Here is a 20,999-nt window from a genome sequence, read left to right as displayed (position 1 = left end):
CCACCCAGGCACCCCGATTTGTATTTCTTACAGATTTGTCGCCATGTCAAAATCAGGGAAAGCTGATTCTTGAAAAAGAGCAAGCTGAGGTTGCTGGAGGGGAGGCGGGTGGGGGGATGGGGTGACTAGGCGACGGGCATTAAGGAGGGCACGTGATAGAACGAGCACTGCGTGTTACATCCAACTGATGAATCGCTGACCTCTGCCTCTGAAACTAGGAATACGCGATAGAGTAACTGAATTTGAATTAAAAAAAAAAGAGTTAACCCTAAAAAAGGGGGGGACAAGCAAAAAAGTCCAGTTCTACTTAAATTACACAGGGTCTTTTCTTCTGTGGAGACTTCATAATGGTCTTCTGGCAGAGAAGCACCTTTAAAAATAAAATTAAATCCTAGTACCAAAACAAAAACAAATCCCAACGCAACAAAACAAAAATCCAACAAAAAAAGAGTTCTCAAAGGCCTAATTTTTGAAGAATTTGGGCAGCCGCTAACTGTACAACACATGCCTTCCTCTGCTTCGCTCCACTGCCATATCTCCCAGCCCTCCCAACCCCCAGCCTGGCCCAGCCGCCCAGCAGCTGTTGCGGCCCAAACACCTCCCCACCACTCCTCAACCCGGTTTGCTCTTCTGCCTGTATTTTCCCACCATACTTCCTCCCCCCAGGGTCACAGCTACTCCTGACATCCCTCCAGGTCTGAGACCAATGTCACTCCTAGAAATGTGCTACCACAAGGTACAGCAGTGTTGCCTCCACTTTCTTCTGGGCGTGTGACCAGCCTGCCATCATAAATCCCAATGTTACAGAGTCCGGAGAAGATATGGGGAGAGAGGAGGACACTTAGGGGCCTACATACTAGAAGGTACAGAGCAGGAGAGATCAAAGCCAAGTTTTTAATTTGATACTCCTGATATTTAATATCAGTAAGTAAGCCATGGAGTACATGCCTGAGTTCACAAAATCATTTTCATTTTGGTTATGTGACTTTGAAATTAGTTTCCCTAAACCTTTAAGATTTAGTACTTAGTTTTTATAGTACTGGCTGTTGGTTTTCGCTGCCCAGCATTTGAATATCTTGTCTACTTGTGGGTTTTTTTGAGGGGAAAATGTCTAACTGCAGAAGCCTGAAGGGGACAGACATAACTTCTCTCCCAGCTCTCCGGCAACTAGGACACGGACATGTGACCTAAGCCTGGCCAATCAGATACTCCCCTAAAACTCAAAGTCTTGGGCAACAGTGAATAAAGATTCAGATTTAGATTCACTGCAGCAATGGGAGCATGCCACTGGCAGCGAGGCTAGTGGCTGTGGGGGAAGCCAGTGACACCTGTCCTAACCCAACTTCTTGAGCTGAGACAGTGACTGTGCTCTTGGCTGTGTGGCCTTCTTTGGTTCCCATCATTGTTCTGGGCTGAGTTCGCCAGTATTCGCATGGAGTCTTGTGAACTAAAAACAGCCTTCCATTAAATTCCTTTCCTGTAATGTAAGCAGTTTCTGCTTTAACTTAAGTTATAGTACGTTTCTGTTGTTTACAACCAAGAACCATTCCTGGCATGATACTGAAATTCCATTTCTGACATATTTGATATTGCTGGTCAGTGTCCGACCTAACATTTCCCCCAAAAGGCCAATTTTAATCAGATTAATCCCATGGCATTATTTTAGCTAAATAAAACAGATTGAGTCATAAGTCAATGGATTCCCGTATCTCCCATTTGATCCCTAAAGTAATGAAAATTGGCTCTGTCACCAGCATTCTAACTGCAACTGTCCTTATAAAGACTCTAATTGTCAGGCCCATTGCTTTTATCCAGTGCTCACCCTACTTTCTCCCGCAGCTGCTGACGCTCTCAGCTCCTCCTCCAACTCTTAGTTCTCATTTTCTCTCAAGGGTTTTTTTTTTTTCCTCTTTTTGCTATCTTCTCTTCCACCCACATCACACATTAAATATTGGGGTTTCTCAGAGGCAAATCTTTTTCTTCTTTTTGGATTTTCATCTAGTTACATAATTCGAAATATATGTTAGACTCAAACCTCTCAAACCTTAACTGAAGAGCCATACTTACAAACACTTACTAAATATTTCCACTGGAACACTCTACAGCTTCTTAAGCTGATTTATCTTCCTCCTGGGTTTCCGATTTTAATTAACTTCATCAATTTCTATTTAGTTGTCCAAATAGAAACCTAGAATGATCATGGACTCCTCCATTCTTCTTACCTTCAACACTAAATATACCCCTTTCTTATTCCCAAGTGTAAGTCCATATTAGCTCTTCTCATACACCCGTATTCACTCCCTGGTAATCTCATTTAGTCTCAGGGTTTTAAATATTATCTGCATGCTGATGACTCCCAAATTTGTATTTCTAGCCCATCTCACACCCTTGGCCTTGACTCCTATATCCAACCAACTGCCTACTCAAAACACTCACCTGCATCTCTCAGAGTTGAGAGATCCAGAACGAAGTTCCTGATCTACCTCTTAAATGTGCTTCTCCCGGTGTTTCCCATCTCAGTGGCAATGTCATTCTCCTCAGACACTCAGGCCAAAAATCCTGGAGTATTCTTCTCGTACTCCCTACACAATCTATTAGTGAAACCTATCGATTCTGCCTTTCAAATACATCCAGAGTGGAACCATCCGTCCAAGCCATCACTACTGTCTGTATAATGACAACAGCCTCAATGGTCTGTCTGCTTCTGCTCTTTCTTCCTTCAAGACTGTCCTCACGACAGCAACCACAAGGATCCTGCTAAAATGTATACTGAAATGTGCCAATGACTTCCAGCCTCGGAGTAAAATCAAGATAACCTCAATGGCCTTTAAGGCTGGATATGTTTAACCCAGCTACTTAACTCTCTAACATCATCTTCCATGGTTCTTGCCCCTATTTATTCTGCTTCTGCTGCCACAGCCTCCTTTCTCGTTCCTCACATAATACCAAGCATGTCCTTGCTTCAGGGCCTTTGTACTTGCTGTTCCCCCTGGAATATGAGCACGGAGTCTGTTTGTCCCTCTCCCTCTGCTCCTCTTCTCTCTCTCTCAAACAAATAAAATCTCTAAGAAAAGAAAAAGAAAGTTCAGAGCACCCAACTCGAAAATATGCTCATCAGAAACAATAACATGAAGAAAGAAAGAAAGAAAGAAAGAAAGAAAGAAAGAAAGAAAGAAAGAAAGAAAGAAAGATGAGGAGTACAACGGGAGGAAATCACACTAACTGGAAATCATTTCCTCTCTTCCTCAGAGTTCAGCTGCTAAGCAGATGCCCCCTAAGAAACAGAAGCCATCAGTTTAAGATACTGCTCACCACTTACCTTTGGAAACACTCAGAACAACGTAATAAAATCTATGCGGCTCCATCAAAAAAACTACTAGAACTGATGAATGAATTCAGTAAAGTCACAGGATACAAAATCAATGTGCGGCAATCTGTTGCATTTCTACACACCAATATCGAAGCAGCAGAAAGAGAAATTAAGAAAACAATCCCATTTACAACCACACCAAAAATATTAAGATACCTAGGAATAAGCCTAACCAAAGAGCTGAAAGACCTGTACTCTGAAAACTATAAAACACTGTGAAAGAAATTGAAGAGGACACAAAGAAATGGAAAGACATCCCATGGATTGGAAGAACAAATATTGTTAAAATGTCTATACTACCCAAAGCAATCTACACATTTAATGCAATCCCTATCAAAATAGCAACGGCATTTTTCATAGAACTACAACAGGGGCACATGGGTGGCTCAGTCGTTTAAGCATCTGCCTTTGGCCCAGGTCATAATCCTGGGGTCCTGGGATCGAGGCCCACATCGGACTCCCTGCTCAGGGAGGAGACTGCTTCTCCCTCTCCCTCTCCTGCTGCTTGTGCTCTCTCTCAAATAAATTAAATCTTTTTTAAAAGATGATTTAAAAAAAATTAAAATTAAAAAAAAAAAAGAACTAGAACAAACAATCCTAAGATTTGTATGGAACCACAAAAGACCCTGAACAGCCAAAGCAATACTGAAGAAGAAAAGCAAAGCTGGAGGCGCATCATGATTCCAGGCTTGAAGTTATATTACAAAGCCGCAGTAACCATAACAGTATGGTACTGGCACGAAAATAGATCAATGAACAGAAAAGAAAATCCAGAAATGAACCCTCAATTATATGGTCAATTAATCTTCGACAAAGAAGGAAAGAATATCCAATGGGGAAAAGACAGTCTCTTCGACAAATGGTTTTGGGAAAACTGGACAGCAACATGCAAAAGAATGAAACCGGACTTTCTCATATCACACACAAAAATAAATTCAAAATGTATTAAAGACCTTAATGTGAGACCTGAAACCATAAAAATCCTTTGACACTGGTTGAATCAACTTCTTTCTAGATATGTCCCCTGAGTCAAGGGAAACAAAAGCAAAAACAAACTGTCGAGACTGTATCAAAATACAATGCCCCAGTAAAGGAAACAAGCAGTAAAACTAAAAGGCAACATATGGAATGGGAGAAGATATTTGTAAATGACATACAAAGGGTTAGTATCCAAAATATTTAAAGAACTTATAAAACTCAACACCCAAAACCCGAATAATCCAATTAAAAAACAGGCAGAACACATGAACAGATACTTCTCCAAAAAAGACATCCAGATGGCCAACAGACACACGAAGAGATTCTCAACATCACTGATCATCAGGGAAATACACATCACAACTGCAATGAGATATTACCTCACACCTGTCAGAAGGGCTAAAATCTGACACAAGAAACAACAGGTGTTGGTGAGGATGTGGAGAAAAAGAAACACTCGTGCACTGCTGGTAGGAATGCACACTGGTGCAGCCACTGTGGAAAACAATATGAAGACACCTCAAAAAGTTAAAAACAACTACCTTTATGATCCAGGATTGCACTACTGTGTATTTACCCAAAGAATACAAGACACTAATTCAAAGAGATACACGCACCCGTGTTTGTAGCAGCGTTATCTACAACAGCCGAGATATGGAAGCAGCCCAAGTGCCCAGCGACAGACTGATGGATAAAGAAGATGTGGTATATATATTATTCAGCCATAAAAAAAATGAAATCTTTCTATTTGCAATGACATGAATGGAGCTAGAGAATATAATGCTAAGCTAAATAAGTCAGTCAGAGAAAAGTCAAATACCATATGATTTCACTCATACGTGCACTTTAAGAAACAAAACAAGCAAAGGGGAAAAAATGCAAGAGAGAGATCAAGAAACAGACTCAGAGAGGGGCGCCTGGGTGGCACAGCGGTTAAGCATCTGCCTTCGGCTCAGGGCGTGATCCCTGCATTCTGGGATCGAACCCCACATCAGGCTCCTCCGCTATGAGCCTGCTTCTTCCTCTCCCACTCCCCCTCCCTGTGTTCCCTCTCTCGCTGGCTGTCTCTATCTCTGTCGAATAAATGAATAAAATCTTTAAAAAAAAAAAAAAAGAAAGAAAGAAAGAAACAGACTCAGAGAGAACAAATTGATGGTTGCCAGAGGGGAGGAGGGTGGGGAGGATGGGAGGAACAGGTGATGGAGATTAAGGAGTGTGCTTGTGATGACCATCGGGTAACGTATGGAAATGCTGAATCGCTATATGGTACACATGAAACTATTATAACATTGTATGTAACCTATACTGGAATTAAAATAAAACTTAAAAAAAGAAAAAGAATCTAAGCTGGAGTTCACTCTCCAGCGTGAGACCTACACAAGTGCTGATACGAGTAATTAATGGTGGAGCTAGAGGAAATGAGATGTGTTCAGCCCTGCCCTGGAATGCCAGGTCACACACAAGAGTGTTCTCATTAACAAAGACTCTGAAAAGACGGGAGGCCAGAGGCAAGAATAAGATAATACTTCTTATTTTAGAGAGGTATTTAGGGGGAGGGGGATTTCTTTCTCTAAGTTTTAGATCTTTGCTCTTAACAGAATTTCCTTTTATTAGGAAATGTGGCTACAGATACACTCTTTACACCTATCAAACGGTTGTGCGCTCTAACTTCAGAGAAGATCATGGAAAATCCACCTACCAACACAGAGCTCAAAAGCCATGTAGAATGACAATCTAAGTAAAATGGCTGACTGGAATATTAGGCTAATTATAAAGAGCAAAATAAATGCTTATTGATTAGGAAAACAAATAGGTACTATCTAAAAAAAAAAAAAACAAAACAAAGTGTCTAGGAAATGAATGCTAGATAACAAAAGGAGGTAAAGATATTCACCTAACTCTAACCCTCCCTTAGTTTCAACATTCTCACAATTATTAAGCAAAGATACTAAACGGCTGCTAAAAGGTTAATTAAAATAAAGTAACCCAAAGCAGTCTAAAATTTCCCTGAAGTTCTTCTATTTCCCAGCTCTTGTTATATCTGTGATACTCAAAAAGCATATAAATATAGAATATGTATTTATCTAAGAGGCGATGGCTAATAAACTGAAAAATCTGGGCCCAACTTCCTTCTCCAACCTTATCCTGTACAATATTCCCTGAATTCTAATAAACTATTCCCTTTCTTTCCCACCACATTGTTTCATGGATACTTAACTTTACAGTGAGGTTCCCTGAGTCTGGAATGCCCTTGCTCTTTATTATTCTGTGCTGAGAATACCTATTCACCTCATATAACTCAACATACATTTGCGTCTTTGAAGGTTTTATGATCATCTCCCTTCCATCCCTAAAATCTCAGGTTTGGTCAAGTCTTATGTAGGGGATTTTCTTGAAGTTCTGCTATTACATTCGAAAAGTCAACCAAAATATGACAGAAATTATATTAAGCAAAAGCACAGAGTCATGGGGAAGGAAGAACCCTTACAGATCAGGGAGTCTATGCCCTCATTTAAAACAAAACTGAGGCCCAGCTAGGGTTTAGACCCAGCTCTGTCAACAATTTTATCCCAACATACCAACAATCACCAAATCAAAATCAGTGTTCCTAAAATCACCAAGGAAAAGGACGCTGAGATCTTCAAAGTGGAAAATACAATTCACTCATGAAAGGCAGTTTATCAAACTGCTAAGAGTACCGGAAGCTGTCCACTACACGGGTAGGTTTCTGGGATGTCCCTAAATAAAAGGAAATCAAGATCCATCAACAACATCATAAACATACTATCTATCGGGTCATGTTTATCTATAATATGAAATTTCTGCTCTCTCCCTGTGTACGTCTGGGTGTTTTTTGGTGTGTGATCAGGAAGCAGGCGCTACCATCAACCTCACTCTGAATCATGTAAGACCATGATGCCAAATATACTGGGGAAAAATGGTCATCACAGATAATCCTTATAGCCTCTAATTTATACGAATGACAGGTAATTATATGAAAGTAAGAACTAGGGATGATTGTAAATGAAGGTAAACTGAAGTAATTTCACATGAATATAGAGAAGTATTTCAATATTATTGACAGGACCCCAAAATGCACTTGCATAAACAATTCTAACATAGGCACATACTAAAGTGTTAAAGTCAAAACAGATATAGGCAGCCTTACATACATATTAGTAATTATTCTTACATGTTTTAAGTCATGGGTTATGGAAATTGTTTTATAAATCTCTGAATCTATTATTTATTTCCACAGCTCCCAGGATATACCTTTTCCTGAAGAGAATCGAGAATTGTTAAGTGGGATGAAATACATGTATGACTCTACTAACGGGCAGAAAATCAAAGACTGATCAGAGTATGACCTGACAACTCTCAGACTATAAAATATAAAAATCTCACCAATGTAAAATAAAGTTAAAATTCCTGTACCGTAGTTTTACACCACCAACCTTCAGGTGAGTATATAACTTAGCTATTTAAAATGATCCAAGAGCAAGTTCAAATCTAGAAGCAAAACACAGCCGCTGTCTGCTACCCACAATAGTACTGCCAAACCATGAATATAAACCCAATTTTTGGCTCACCTAAAACAGACTTAAGTATACTGGGGAGGGGGGAAGGTTGAGACTGAAGAATACATCTTAGTCATTCGAGACTAACTGGCTTTAAAAATTACATAAGTACATACATATAATTCATGTGCATGACAACTAGGAAAACTTGTTTTATAATAGGTTAGGGTAATGTTTGTTTAATTAATATAGGACAGAACAGGGGCACCCGGCTGGCTCAGTCAGTAGGGTATGTGACTCTTGATCTTGGGGTTGTGATTTCAAGCCCCACGTTGGGTGAACAATTAACTTAATTAAAATATTTATTTATTTATTTATTTATTTATTTATTTATTTATTTATTTATTTAAATATATATATAAAAGACTAATGTATGAGCAGTTGACATAGTGGTCTGTCTACTCTAATTTTGTACTAAACATCGTATCAATGTTACTAAGATTACACAACAAAAATATTCCCAAACATCAGTTAGTAAATGCATTATACTGTGATCCCAAAAACATGTATAGAAATAGTTTCATATACGCTTGAACAAAACGACAGATCAACAAATCCTCAGGATATGTTAGTCAATGGATCAGTACAATTTTAGGTTTTAATAAAGTCATAATGCCTCTTGAAGTTACTGAGAAGAGATCAAGATTTTATCTTTAAGAAAATAAATGAGCCATTAATCTCACAGCATAGCTAAAAATTTCAGAGTAAATTTAGGTTAGAAATTCGTGAAGTTTCAAAGAGAATAAATAAAATAAAAGATATTCTGGCATTAATTCATTAAAAGAAACATCAATCTGTCTCTTATATAAACGTATGTTTCAGTTAATTTAACACAGCACTACTGTGAATAATACTAAAAATTTCAAATTTATTTTCTAGGCAGAATTTTTTTAAAAGATTTTATTTCTTATTAGAGAGACAGAGAGAGAGGGAGAGAGAGAGCACAAGCAGGGAGAGGGAGCAGCAGGCTGCCTGCCAAGCAGGGAGCCTGATGGGATCAGGACCTAAGCCGAGGGCAGACGCTTAACCGACTGAGCCGCCCCATGAAATAATTTTTATGAAAATGTTTTAAGTCTTTATATTCATTAGCAAATAAAACTTAATAAAATCTAAAGAATTCCTTCTTAACTATTTAACAAACTATATTAATGTTCAAGCACTAAAGAAACTAACTTTCTAAGTAGAAAAATCTGGAAGGTAAAGCGTTATGTACGTGAGTACAGACAGTCTGAGAAACAATTTTCAGGATTCTTCCCTCTTTGATATACTAGACTTATTTCTCCATAACTTGTGTCTAGAAAAGTAATAAGGAATTACTGGTGTGTTAATGGGGTGAGAGAGCTGTTTTCAGTGGGGATTTGGTGCAGATGTTTGGAATAACTTGCAGCTGTCGCCGGGTGAACAGGCTTAAAGAAATTACTGGGAGAATCGAAGGAGAGCTGCCAGGAGTACTTTAAAACATACATATTATTGTGACATGAAAAAGTTTAATTAGAAGCCAGAAACTGGCCTCTGTTTACTTCTGAATCCAATTTTTAGGTGCCTCATACCTAAGTCTGTTGTCACACATTTCTGGGTACACATCCACATACATGTTCAATTGTAGCAAAGTGCCTCATTTATCGACCACATGTCTTAGGAGAAAAAGGAGAAACAATTTTCTGTAGTTTGAACTAGTTTTGGTTTAGTTCAATTTAATTCAGAATACTTTAGAAATTTACTATAGGCAAAACCCCAAAAGAGTGAATAAAAAACTCCTCACTGTTCTCAAGGAACTTACAGAGGATATACACAGACATAAAAATAATATAAAGAAACCATACTATGGAAATTCAGTGGAATTATGGGGATTTGAGTGTCCAAACATTACTCCTTGCGGGACAGCCTGACTTCTCCTGGAGGTATCTGTAGGTACCAGGGGTACATTATTCTTTCACCCACATAAAAACAGTTTTTAAGTGTCTCGATTTTTATAATAAGATGCCAAACTTACCATCTCTTTGGTTTCTAAAGCATACAAAGCAGCCCTGACGTAGCCATACAGGTTACCAGTAGTCTAGGCTTTCCCCCAAAAGTCTGGGTAACAGACATGCTGTTTAGAAGGCATGTTTATGGGGCATCCTAGCCATCCACTCCTTCAGGCATTCCAAGTTCCAAAATCAAGTTGGAGTCCAAAGAGGCTTGGTTCACAAAGTTTAGCCTCTCCCTGAATGGCTTTTACTGAATTGTACATTATGAACCGGATGGCAAACTAATAAAAATTGTACTAAAAATCAAAAAGTCCACACTTAATGAAATACCATGTCTCCATAATATACCACAGTAGAAAGTTCTGTTTCAGCTTCAAGGCTCATCCCAAATACCTTAGAAATCTTAGCTCTCATAGAGTGCTAACTTTATACATAGAGGTAACTTAACTTTAAACTTTCTAGTATACAATTAAAAAGTAAAAAGAAACATGTTAAATTTTAATAATCTACTTTATTTAACACAGTATAGCCAGATTATCATTATTTAACATGTAATCGACATAAAAACTAAGACAGTTTACTCTTTTTCTTTATACTAAGTCTTCAAACTCTCGTGTGCCTTTTAATACTTACACGTCTCAATGTCCAGTTTCACCTGAAGACGAGTATCTACTGTACTGAATACAGGGCAGCGCTAGAGGATAAACCTGTTTTGGGAAATGGCCCTTTCGGGCTTCCTCCCCAACAAAACACTACAGCTCTTCTGCTTCCCCCCCACCTTTAGTCTGTAGGTTATCAGGAACAGCAGCCGTAACACCATAACAACTCCACTTAGCAATTCTCTGGTGGTAAAGATTAGGGTTGGCAGAGTTGGTCAGCAGGAAATTTGAAATCCATACATGTGAAAAAACAAACTCTTGTAACATACTTCTCCTGGTCTGTCCCCAAACGCTCTAACAGCACCATCCTCTAACACAAAAGGCACTGCTGATGGTATAGAATAAGTCTTCTTCAGAAGGATAGGAAATTGGGGCTACTGAGACTGCTAGGTTTTGTTTAGTAAGAATCATAATCATTCTTAATATTCCCAATAAACAAATTACATTTAACATAAATTTAGAGATTTAAATTTTTTTTCTTTACACAATCTTTAAGTAAAAATATTACAGGTTTAGAAACATTTCAATTGCTCTTAAATTTTGCAGAATAACTAACACAACAACATCATAAGAACATGTTAATTTGAGGAATGCTACTAGTTTGCATGTTTCTAGAAGAACTCTCTTTTAACATAATCTCATTCAGTGATAATAGGGAGATAGTGTAGTGCAGTGAAAAGAGTGCTAGCCTGAAATGGAAGATGATTTGGCTTCTAGACTTTGTTTAGTCACATGAGTTGTGAAACTATATCTCTCTGGGTCTGAATTTCTCCATCTGTAAAATTAACAGGGGTGAAAGTACATCTCTCAATTTCAAAAAATTCAAATTGAAAACTATATTCAACAATTTCAAAATGCTTTATACTTGGAAAGCAACAGTATTTGAAGCAAATGTTATAGTTTCCAACATAAGGTTGTAAAACTTTGTAATAGCTTAAATAACAAAGCTAAAACAAACGGCCAAATTGTGAAAGGAACCAAATTCTGATTGTAGGTTCACCTCCCGTTCATCAGTGCCTGCTAGCTTTTCATGAATGAGTAAAAATAACACTTGACATTCTCTAGGTGAGAATTCATTAAATTTAGCTTACTACCCGGACATTTTCAATGTGAGTGACTGGGCTCACTAAGCTTCGCTGACAAAATTCTGCTAACTGACCTTTAGGAACTTGAAGACTCAGCACAATAGGGAGCACCTGGGTGGCTCAGTTGGTTAAGCGACCAACTGACCAGCGACCAACTCTTGATTTCGGCTCTGGTCATGATTTTGGGGTCAGAAGATAAGGCTGGCGTTGGGCTCCATGCTCAGCATGGACTCAGCTTGTCCTTTTTCTTCCCCCTCTGCCCCTCCCCCTGCTGGTGCATGCTTTCTCTCAAATAAATAAATAAAATCTTTTAAAAAAAGACTTATTAGCACAATAAAGAAAACAAGAGACAAAGGTATGGTCATTTAATATAAAGCACCTATTACTGTTGATGAAAACTTAAGTCGTGAAACTTCTAAATGTATATTCTGCTTCCCATGGACAATTTCAGTTCAAGGTGGGGGCATATACTCATGTGTTAGCAGCTAGCAGCACAGTGTTCCAATGCAGAGAACAAGGGTGGTCCAGCACCTGTTTCTTAACTGACTGAGTCCTTTGTTTTCTTCAAACAGATCAGTAATTTCTAAAAAATGCCTTGATGTCAGTGCACAATAGGATCTTTCAGAAATGTTTAAATGTTGACAGAGGAAGTAGGAGTCCCTCCTACTCATAACAAATCATGCAAGCAGGAATAACTCATCTCATCAGTATAAAATAATGTAATTGCTTTCTCATATACATATTTTAAACAAGTAATTAATATGCTTTTCTTGGGGGGGGATAAGCACTAAATAATAAATTACAGCTATTTTGCTAATGCCATATGGAGCCCCACCAACCCAACAGCGGAGTAAAATCCTAATCTAAATACCTCGACATTCTCCCAGTCATCTCGGCACATGTCCTCCTGGCTACCAAATCTCTATTTTCCACACTCTAATCAAAATCCCTGATTCAGACAAATATTCTCACACTTAGTGACAGAGCTTTAGGGATCCCTGAAAAACAGAATGAAAGGGGGTTATCTGTTGCTATCTGAATCTGGAGTATCAAATGAAATTATAATATTGGTAAGATTGGGTTTAAATACAAATGCTTATCCTCTACAGAAATATGCATAATGAATTTGCAATGATTTAAAAACACTTAAGTATTCTTTAAAATACATGAAACCTACATACACATTTCAGTAATTTTAACCTAGAGGGTTATGGTTAATTTCTCCGTTTATTTTTCCAAATTTCTAAGCATGAAGATAGTTCTTTTAAACTTTAAAACTGATCACACAGTTATCTATTAATGGTAAGGCCATTTGGTAAGAATTCTGTAGACACGTGAAAACTTCATAAAAACTATAAAAATTGTTTCCTTGAACAACCCAGGAATTTATAAACAATTCAGTAATTTTTTAAAAACCCTCTAAGCTCCAAGTTCAAGAACTTTAAAATTAAGCCTCTTCTACATCATTTATATGATTTAAGAAAGGTATTTTCATTCATTTCTAAAAGCCAGATCTACCAATTTCCAAGTTTCCAATTAAATTTGAGTTAGTAGCTTTCACAAATTACAAAAGGAATTTAAAACTAAAATTATTTAAACCCAAGTAAGTTTTTAAAACTATTTTTTAAGACTAAAACATCAAAACATGCTTTCTCAATTCAGCAGTCTTTTTAAAAGGAACAAAAATGGAGCTGTAAGTACTAGTAAGCAAATAATATATATCAAACTAAAATAAGTCTATTATTTTAAGAGCTTTTGCAACCATTTGCGAGAAAGGGGAAAATCACAAAGGGTCTAATTTTTGCAGAAAGGGCTTTATAAAAGCATTCTAGATCCAGTTTGGTTTCATACATTGTTAGAACGGGGGGAAATGCAAATACCAAAAACGCTTCACTACAAAGAACAAGCCTATTTTCTTAGTAAAAGGCATGCCTGGGTGTTAGAGACAATCTGTTTCAATGTGGCGGTTTGACAGCTTCAGAGTAGAAGGAACAAGCAAAAGATGATAGTTATATCATGCATGCAACAGATATTTTAAACCTTAGAAGATTAACTATGCTTAAAAACGAAGCAAGTTTGGACTTCCCTTACATCTTCCATTACTAACTTGTGTGCAATTAAATGCCTGCCAAATTGTATGAACTGATGTAGGTTCCTGGCACTTTCGTGATTCGGATACACCACCTTACAAGGGAAATAAAGAGAACTCTTGAGGGGACGTGCCAAATGCAAACAGGTTTTTCAATCGCACCATTTCTTTTGTTGTTGCTGCTGCTGCTGCTCTTTAAAGTCAGATTTGAAAGACAGTCTTTTCAGAAGTTCAACGAAAGAATAAACTTGTTTTACCTCGGTATCACTTTTCAGTTTACTTTGAAAATAAAGTTTCTACTAAACCGGTTTACAAATCTTTCTAATCTATATAGGTTAGAATAGAAAAATATTCGGGGCGCCTGGGTGGCTCAGTCGTTAAGCGTCTGCCTTTGGCACAGGGCGTGATCCCAGGGTCCTGGGATCGAGTCCCGCATCAGGCTCCTCCGCTGGGAGCCTGCTTCTTCCTCTTCCGCTCCCCCTGCTTGTGTTCCCTCTCTCGCTGGCTGCCTCTCTCTCAGTCAAATAAATAAATAAAATCTTAAAAAAAAAAAAAAAAGAATAGAAAAATATTCTGTAAGAACAGGCCCAAGGTGCATTTTCTAGATAAAACTATAAATAAAATTTTAAAAATCAAAGGTGACTGCAACAGAATTTTATGTCCTAACTCACTTTCCTCATGGAGAAATGTCTTTTCACTTCTTCAGGTGAAACAGATAAGGAAAATGAAAGCAAAAAGATGCCAGGAATCATGTGATAGACAGTGACACCAACCTCAGGAAAACCTAATGGGTATCCCTACCACCTTAGAAAAACAAAAAACTACCCACCATAAATAACGTGGTATAGTTCAAACTCAGAAATATATCTCATCTAAGAAACATGCAAAAGAAAACATCTCTGTGTTACATTTTAAACAATTCTTGCTGATAAATAGGAAATGTTTTGTAACAGCATGTAGAGTGAAGTCTGTACATAAAGGTTCACGCTGGTTTGCACCCTTGGCAACCAAAACACATTTGAAGAGAAACTACTGAAGAAAAAGTCTCATTTCAGAAGTGATTTCACTCATTAAATGGGGAAAGAAAAAATGAAATTATTCATGTTTTGACCTTATCCATAACAAGTTCAGAATGTAACTGCATTTATAGCAAGAAGTATATCCTTACAAAGATATTATTTAAAAAAAAGAAAAAAGGTTGAATTACAAATACGTTTTAAAACAGATACCGGACTCTTTTATACGGTCACCTCGTTTCAGAGGATCTTATGTAGTAAAGAAATTTCAATGGGAAATACATTTTCATCTCTCACAAAAAATGAATTTAGTCCCTCATAATTTTCCCACCAAAAACTCATTTGAGAAATAATTTGCTGCGTGAAAGTATTACTACAAAATATTAAGATTAAGATCATAACTTACGTATGCATATAGTTTCAAAAATATTATGAGGATTCAGGGCACAAGTTGTTAGTTGAATGGGAAAAAGAGACCAAGCTATCCATTGTGCACAGAAATAATCTCATTCCTGTATATAAAAATATCAAAAATAATTCCCACTCGTGCTTTTTCTAAATGTGCTATTACATAACTTCCACACGTGGTGTTTCTGAGTGATGAAGATCCTCGAATAATATTAATACTACAAAAGGTGTTCTGAATAGACATACTTCAGCTGACTAAAGTATATTTATTACCAGAAAATATAAAATTCTGAACAAAAGCCATGATGGACAAAGGATTCATCACATCAGAAGCAGGAAATTCCCTCTAATGCGTGAGGTGACTCAGAGTGCAATAATTCACTTTACCTGCAACTCAAATCTGGAAAGGCTGGACTGGAAAAATATCAACAGTACAGAACATCGCTGAAAAGATAATGTTTTCCTCTCAACCAGGCAGCAAAAGCAGGAGGAAAAAACTCAAAGTCACATTTTAGAGTCTTTAAATTTAACAGTAATTCATATAATGTGAGACAAATTCAAAAGAGAGGTCGTAAGAAATACCTTGAGACAAAAGGAAGGGAGATGAAATTCAATCGAGAAAAAAAGGTGATACAAAGCTTAAAGGATTTAGCAGGAACTTATGAGATAAATGAATACACAGATGAAATTCTAAGCTGTGTGAAAGGAAACCCAAAGATGCGGAGATGGTAGAAAGTTGTGCAAGGAAGAGGTTTTCACAGGTTCCTCTTCATTCTAAGGGAGGTATGGCTGCCCATTTCTTTAGAACAATGAAGATCTGTTACTCTTTACATGCTCATTTTTCTTACACATCAGAGCTGAAAAATATCAAGAGTATGAGTCCAAATGAAGACAGAAATCCTATACATCTGAAGATGACCATTCAGATAAGCACACTTAGTACATCAAAAAATGTTAAAACCAAGTTTTATTTCAATCTGCCAAACCGGAGACATACAATGACCTAAGACACATCCCTTTAAACTCCTTTTCTTGCAAGAAACAAATGATGGTGGTAAAAGGAGGATTTCTGAGGTTTGAACAAAGTAACATATAGCAGAATCTTAGGAAAGATATCATTTAATTTTCTTTTAAACTTTAGGTTTTTCTTTGAGTAACCCCTAAAACCATTCAATGTCACCAATGCCATAAAAAAGAAACCTTGGCCAACATTCATCTACAAAACTACTTTTAAAAATAGCCGTCCTTCTCCTTGGCCAACCCTACCACCTTCTACTAGGCGGTCCGTCCCCATCCTTTCGGCGAAAGAAAAAGCAAATAACTACACCGAAAGTATTCAGCGTGAGGCTAAAGCTGTATGAAAGTGTCACTAAACATAACGCACATTTCCAGTCGCTCCATCGCCTGCAGAGTCATTAATAACCGCTTTTGGCTGCCTACACAGTTCGGCCACCTCCGGAAGGAAAGAGGGGCGGAGAAAGGTCCTCAGTAGAGGTTGTCAGTGTTGGTACTCCGAGGGGTTTTGATCTTCTCGATGTTTTTGAGGATCACGTCGTGCAAGGTGGCGTACTGGTTCCGCACATGCAGCAGGATCTGGCGCACACTCAGATACTCGTTCTCGTCGACCTCGGCTACAGTGCGGCGATAATCTTCCACCTGGGGGTACTTCACTATCTTGGACACCAACTTGGCCCTGGTGTTGTAGTAGGTGGAGAAGCGGCGCAGGTAGGAGGCTGCGGTGCTCTCCACTGTCCACAGCTGGTCCACGGTGTCCTCCTGGATAGACACTCCGAAGTTGTTGCCGTCCTCCACCTTCGGGATGAGCAACTGCACCCACATCCGCACCGTGTTGCATTTCTCTCTCAGCAGCTCGATCTCAGGTTTTACCCGCTCAATCAGCTCCACCAGATGCTGGTTGCTCCTCAGCAGCTGTCCCTCGCCCCCTGGCAGTGCCAGCACTTTGACCGAGGGCTGGGCCTGCAGAGGCGGCGGGTCCCGGTTGGGCCGGTCTCCCGCGGTGTCGGGCACGGCGGGGAGCTCCAGGGCCGGCACCGAACGAATTCTGGACAGGTCCTGCAGGCGGAGCTCCTGGACCCGACTATCCAGCTCCGACAGCTTCTGAGGGAAGAAGGTGGACACCAGATCCTCGGCCTCCTGCGCGATGCGGGCCCGAAATGAATCCACCTTCCCCTGCACGTCCTGCTCCAGCTTCAGCGGCGAAGCCATGACGTCCAAGGGCGAGGAGCGGAGCGTTGGCGCGGACAACACCCGGGGTTTCCCCCACTGCCGCAGGGTAGACTTGGGCTTCCGCCGCCACCGCCAACTCCCAACAGACCACGCCCAGCCACAACGGAAATGACGTCCCAGAATCCCAGCGGCCCGTGCGGGGGAGAAGGGAGCCGCATGCGGAACCCGCCCACCCAGCGACGCCCCAGCCAGGCGGCCCTGCTTCCTGCACGAGTCGGGGTGGGGAGAGGCGTCTCTGTGGATCCAGCTCGCCCGAGCTGCACCTGGCCCCCTACACCACCTCCCGGCCTCTCGGCCAGAAGCCTGAGCAGGACTGATGGCTCCAAACAACCTCGTTAAACTTAAGCACCGTGAAGACCTAGCAACAACAAGTCGATGTACTTTACAAAGGAGCTCAAGGAAATCTACAATCCCTGGAGCCGGACACACAGTCTCTTTTGAAAGGCACCTCGAGAAATGAGCTCTCCAGAGTAAGGCTCACTTCTGGAGAGCCAGAAGTCACACCTTTACTGGTAACTTGGGCGTATCCACGCTTTCCCCTTACGGAGTCAGAAGTTCCCCCTTCACTATGGTATTTAAATCAAGTCAGTAAAGTTCTGAGCTCTTCTGTGGCTTACTTCATACAATTTTTAGTCTGAGTTACAAATGGTAAATTCTAGGATTCTTCTTAAATCTCATCTTCTTTGGGATAATTAACAATTTGAATCTGGACTGTAAGATTAAAGTATCAAATATCCTGAATTTGATAACTATATTGTAGTTACAGAAGTGAATATCCTTTTTTTTTAAATACACACTACAGTATTAAGGGATAAAATGACGCGACGTATTTAACCTATTCTTAGATGGTTCGCAAAAACAGTGTGCAAGTATATGTGTATAAAGAATGTTAAAGCATGTGGAGAAATGTTAAAAATTCATGAATCTGTATAAAGGTGTATGGGAGTTCAGTATTAGTTTTAACTTTTCTGAAGCTTGAACTCGTTTCAAAATAAAAAGTGAAAAAAACTACCTTTTCCCTAAAGAATTCCAGAATCATAAATATAAATTCTATAACCTTCTAAAATTTCACTCCATTTATTTTCATTTCCCTGAGATACTTTCCTTTTGTTCTCTGCAACACCACAGGGCATGCCTTTGATTTTATACTTAAATTGTTGAAGTTTAGTTCAAAAAAGGATTATTCTAAAGATGCTACAGTATAGTTCTGAATGTAACTGTCACCTCAGTTGGACTATGAACTTCTTTAGGACATGGGTCAAGTCTTAATTTGTTGCCATCGCATGTGGCACAAGGCCTGGCATGGAGCAGGTGCTCAATACATGTCTGATGAAATGACCTTGAATTCATAAGATTTTAGCAAACCATAATTTCACAAGATCTAGAACAAAAAAGAAAGTATCAACAAGACAAAGATGTTACAGGTTGGTCTCCCCAGGAAGCAGACCGAGATTGTTTACAGGAGGTTTATCAGGGAGTGTTCTCAAGAAAGGTCCTGTGAGAAGGATGAGAACAGAGGGAGAAGTTAGGCACTGATGCAATCTCAGAGCCTCGGCTGACCCCATGGGAAACCAGGAAAGCGCCTTCACAGTTGTCCTGAGCTGGGGACAAGGCAATTCCTGAACAGGGCTGTTTGGCAGGACTTCCAGCAGTTGAAAAATAAATTATTTAATTTGTTTTTTTTAAGATTTTATTTATTCATTTGAGAGAGAGCACAAGCTGGGGGAGAGGCAAAGGGAGGGGGAGAGGCAGAGGGAAAGAGAGAGACAGACTCCCTGATGAGCTGGCAGCCCAACGTGGAGCTCGATTCCAGGACCTGGAGATCATGCCCTGAGCTGAATGAAGGCAGACGCCTAGCCTACTGAGCCACCCAGGCACCCCTAAATTCTTTAGTTTTGAGGCAGGAACTGGGGAATGCATCACAGCTTCAAGTACACATGTATCACAGTAAGATAACTATACTAACAAACTAGCAATTTAAGTTGTATTCAAGTCAACTGTGTTTGGCCCCAATTAGGGGCTGAAATTTCTGTGTTTAGATCACTACGCGTCTTGGAATGTGACAAAGCAGGATGTGGTGGAGGGAATTATGTTTTCAAAGACACATGTTTGGATAAAGGTATGTATGTACTATGGCTGTATGGGGAGTGGAGGGGGGGGTTACTGGGAAATTCCTGGTAAGTTGGATCTTAAGGTATCAGGGAAAGTGGCAGCAACTGAGGCAGGAAAAGTAAGCAAGGACCAGCTCATGGAGGCAGGGCCCTGTTTGCCATGATAAGGAAGTTGGTTTTAATAAAAGCCAACGAAGGGATTCAGGCAGGAGGGGAAACACACACACACACACACACACACACACACACACACACAGATGGATGACTTCAGCGGTGAGGTGGGTATGACAGGGAGAATAAAGGATGAGATCCTGCTGATTTAACCCAAATGATAAAGCATGCCTCATTCAGAGTAATGGCAATGGGGCTGGAGAGAAGACTCTAGAGAGTTTTAGGAAGTATAATTACAGTACATGGTGATAGTTTTGGATGTGGAGAGATGAGAAAAGGCAGATTTTGATATTAATTTTTTTTTTTTTTTTTGGTTAGGGAAAGAATTTCTACTTATACTTAAACTTCTCCTAAGAGATTACTTGGATATACATACATTTTTATACATGCAAATTTACTTTCAAGTTATGGGAATTTAGATACGGTAATCAAATAGGAAAGGAAAATCAAATCTTGAAACATGACCACAGTTTTCCCGTATCTTGATTTACTTCGTAACTTTAGCTATAAAACATTACAAGGGAGCTACTATGGAAGTTCTCTTTAATGTGAAAAACATCCTCAATGTTATATATGGTTTATCAAATGGTTACTTATTTTCAAAGAGAAAATATTTCTAGTTGCTCTTTTAAAAAAGTGGGGACTTACTTTCTACTTATGACACTGACCATTTATATGAAATTATTTTCTTTCACTGTCTGATAATAGGATAAAAATCCTTTGGGGGGCTCAGCTGCTCTTTTTTATAGTGTGATTTAAGAATTTTATTTATTCGTGTTTCTTATCCTTGTTAATGAGAGCAGCAGTTCGTTGGAAAATGACAGCTCCTATTTTTTCTTTCCCCACTGACCACCAGCAATCTGCAGTTGTTTTTTAAAATTATTTGATGCACTTGCATGCTTTAATTCAACCCATGAAATTAACAGAGTGCTAACAGGAGGAGGAAGGCTGGGAACAGCTGTGTGGAGTGTTGTCTTGTTCAGGTCAGTTTCTCCTTTCTCCACAGTCCAGCAGGGTTCAGTGTGTACTGATGCCAATAATGACACATCACTTTAATTTTAGGAATACCTACAGATTTGTGGATTGATTTATCCTTTAAATATCCTCCAGCTCTGAAACTATGTCCCTGAAGGATTCTGTGGTCCTATGTATGAGTTCCATTTGTAGAATTATTCTAAGCCACTGCTGTGTCAACTCTCAGATATAAATGTAACTGAGAATACTGATTGGAATTTGATCCTTCAAGATACTTATTTCCCCACTGATTTCTGTCAATAAATTAGGAGAAGTATAATCAATGGGGCTAACCCTAGATTA

At 39.1% G+C, this 20,999-nt stretch overlaps 1 protein-coding gene and 1 pseudogene across 3 annotated transcripts in view; both read right to left on the bottom strand.

Moving 5' to 3' along the window:
• Positions 1-20,999, bottom strand: part of ATF6 (activating transcription factor 6) — a 198,598-nt gene that overhangs the window by 63,622 nt on the left and 113,977 nt on the right. The gene's annotated exons all lie outside the window — the stretch shown is intronic.
• Positions 540-17,493, bottom strand: LOC123783608 (proteasome activator complex subunit 3 pseudogene; annotated as a pseudogene).

The sequence above is a fragment of the Ursus americanus genome, chromosome 2 (genome assembly GCF_024610735.1).
Source record: "Ursus americanus isolate L20-20 chromosome 2, mUrsAme1.1.p, whole genome shotgun sequence".
In the NCBI taxonomy this organism is placed as follows: Eukaryota; Metazoa; Chordata; class Mammalia; order Carnivora; family Ursidae; genus Ursus; species Ursus americanus.
Note: the sequence above shows the minus strand (reverse complement) of the source record. Positions and strands in the feature narration are given on the sequence as shown.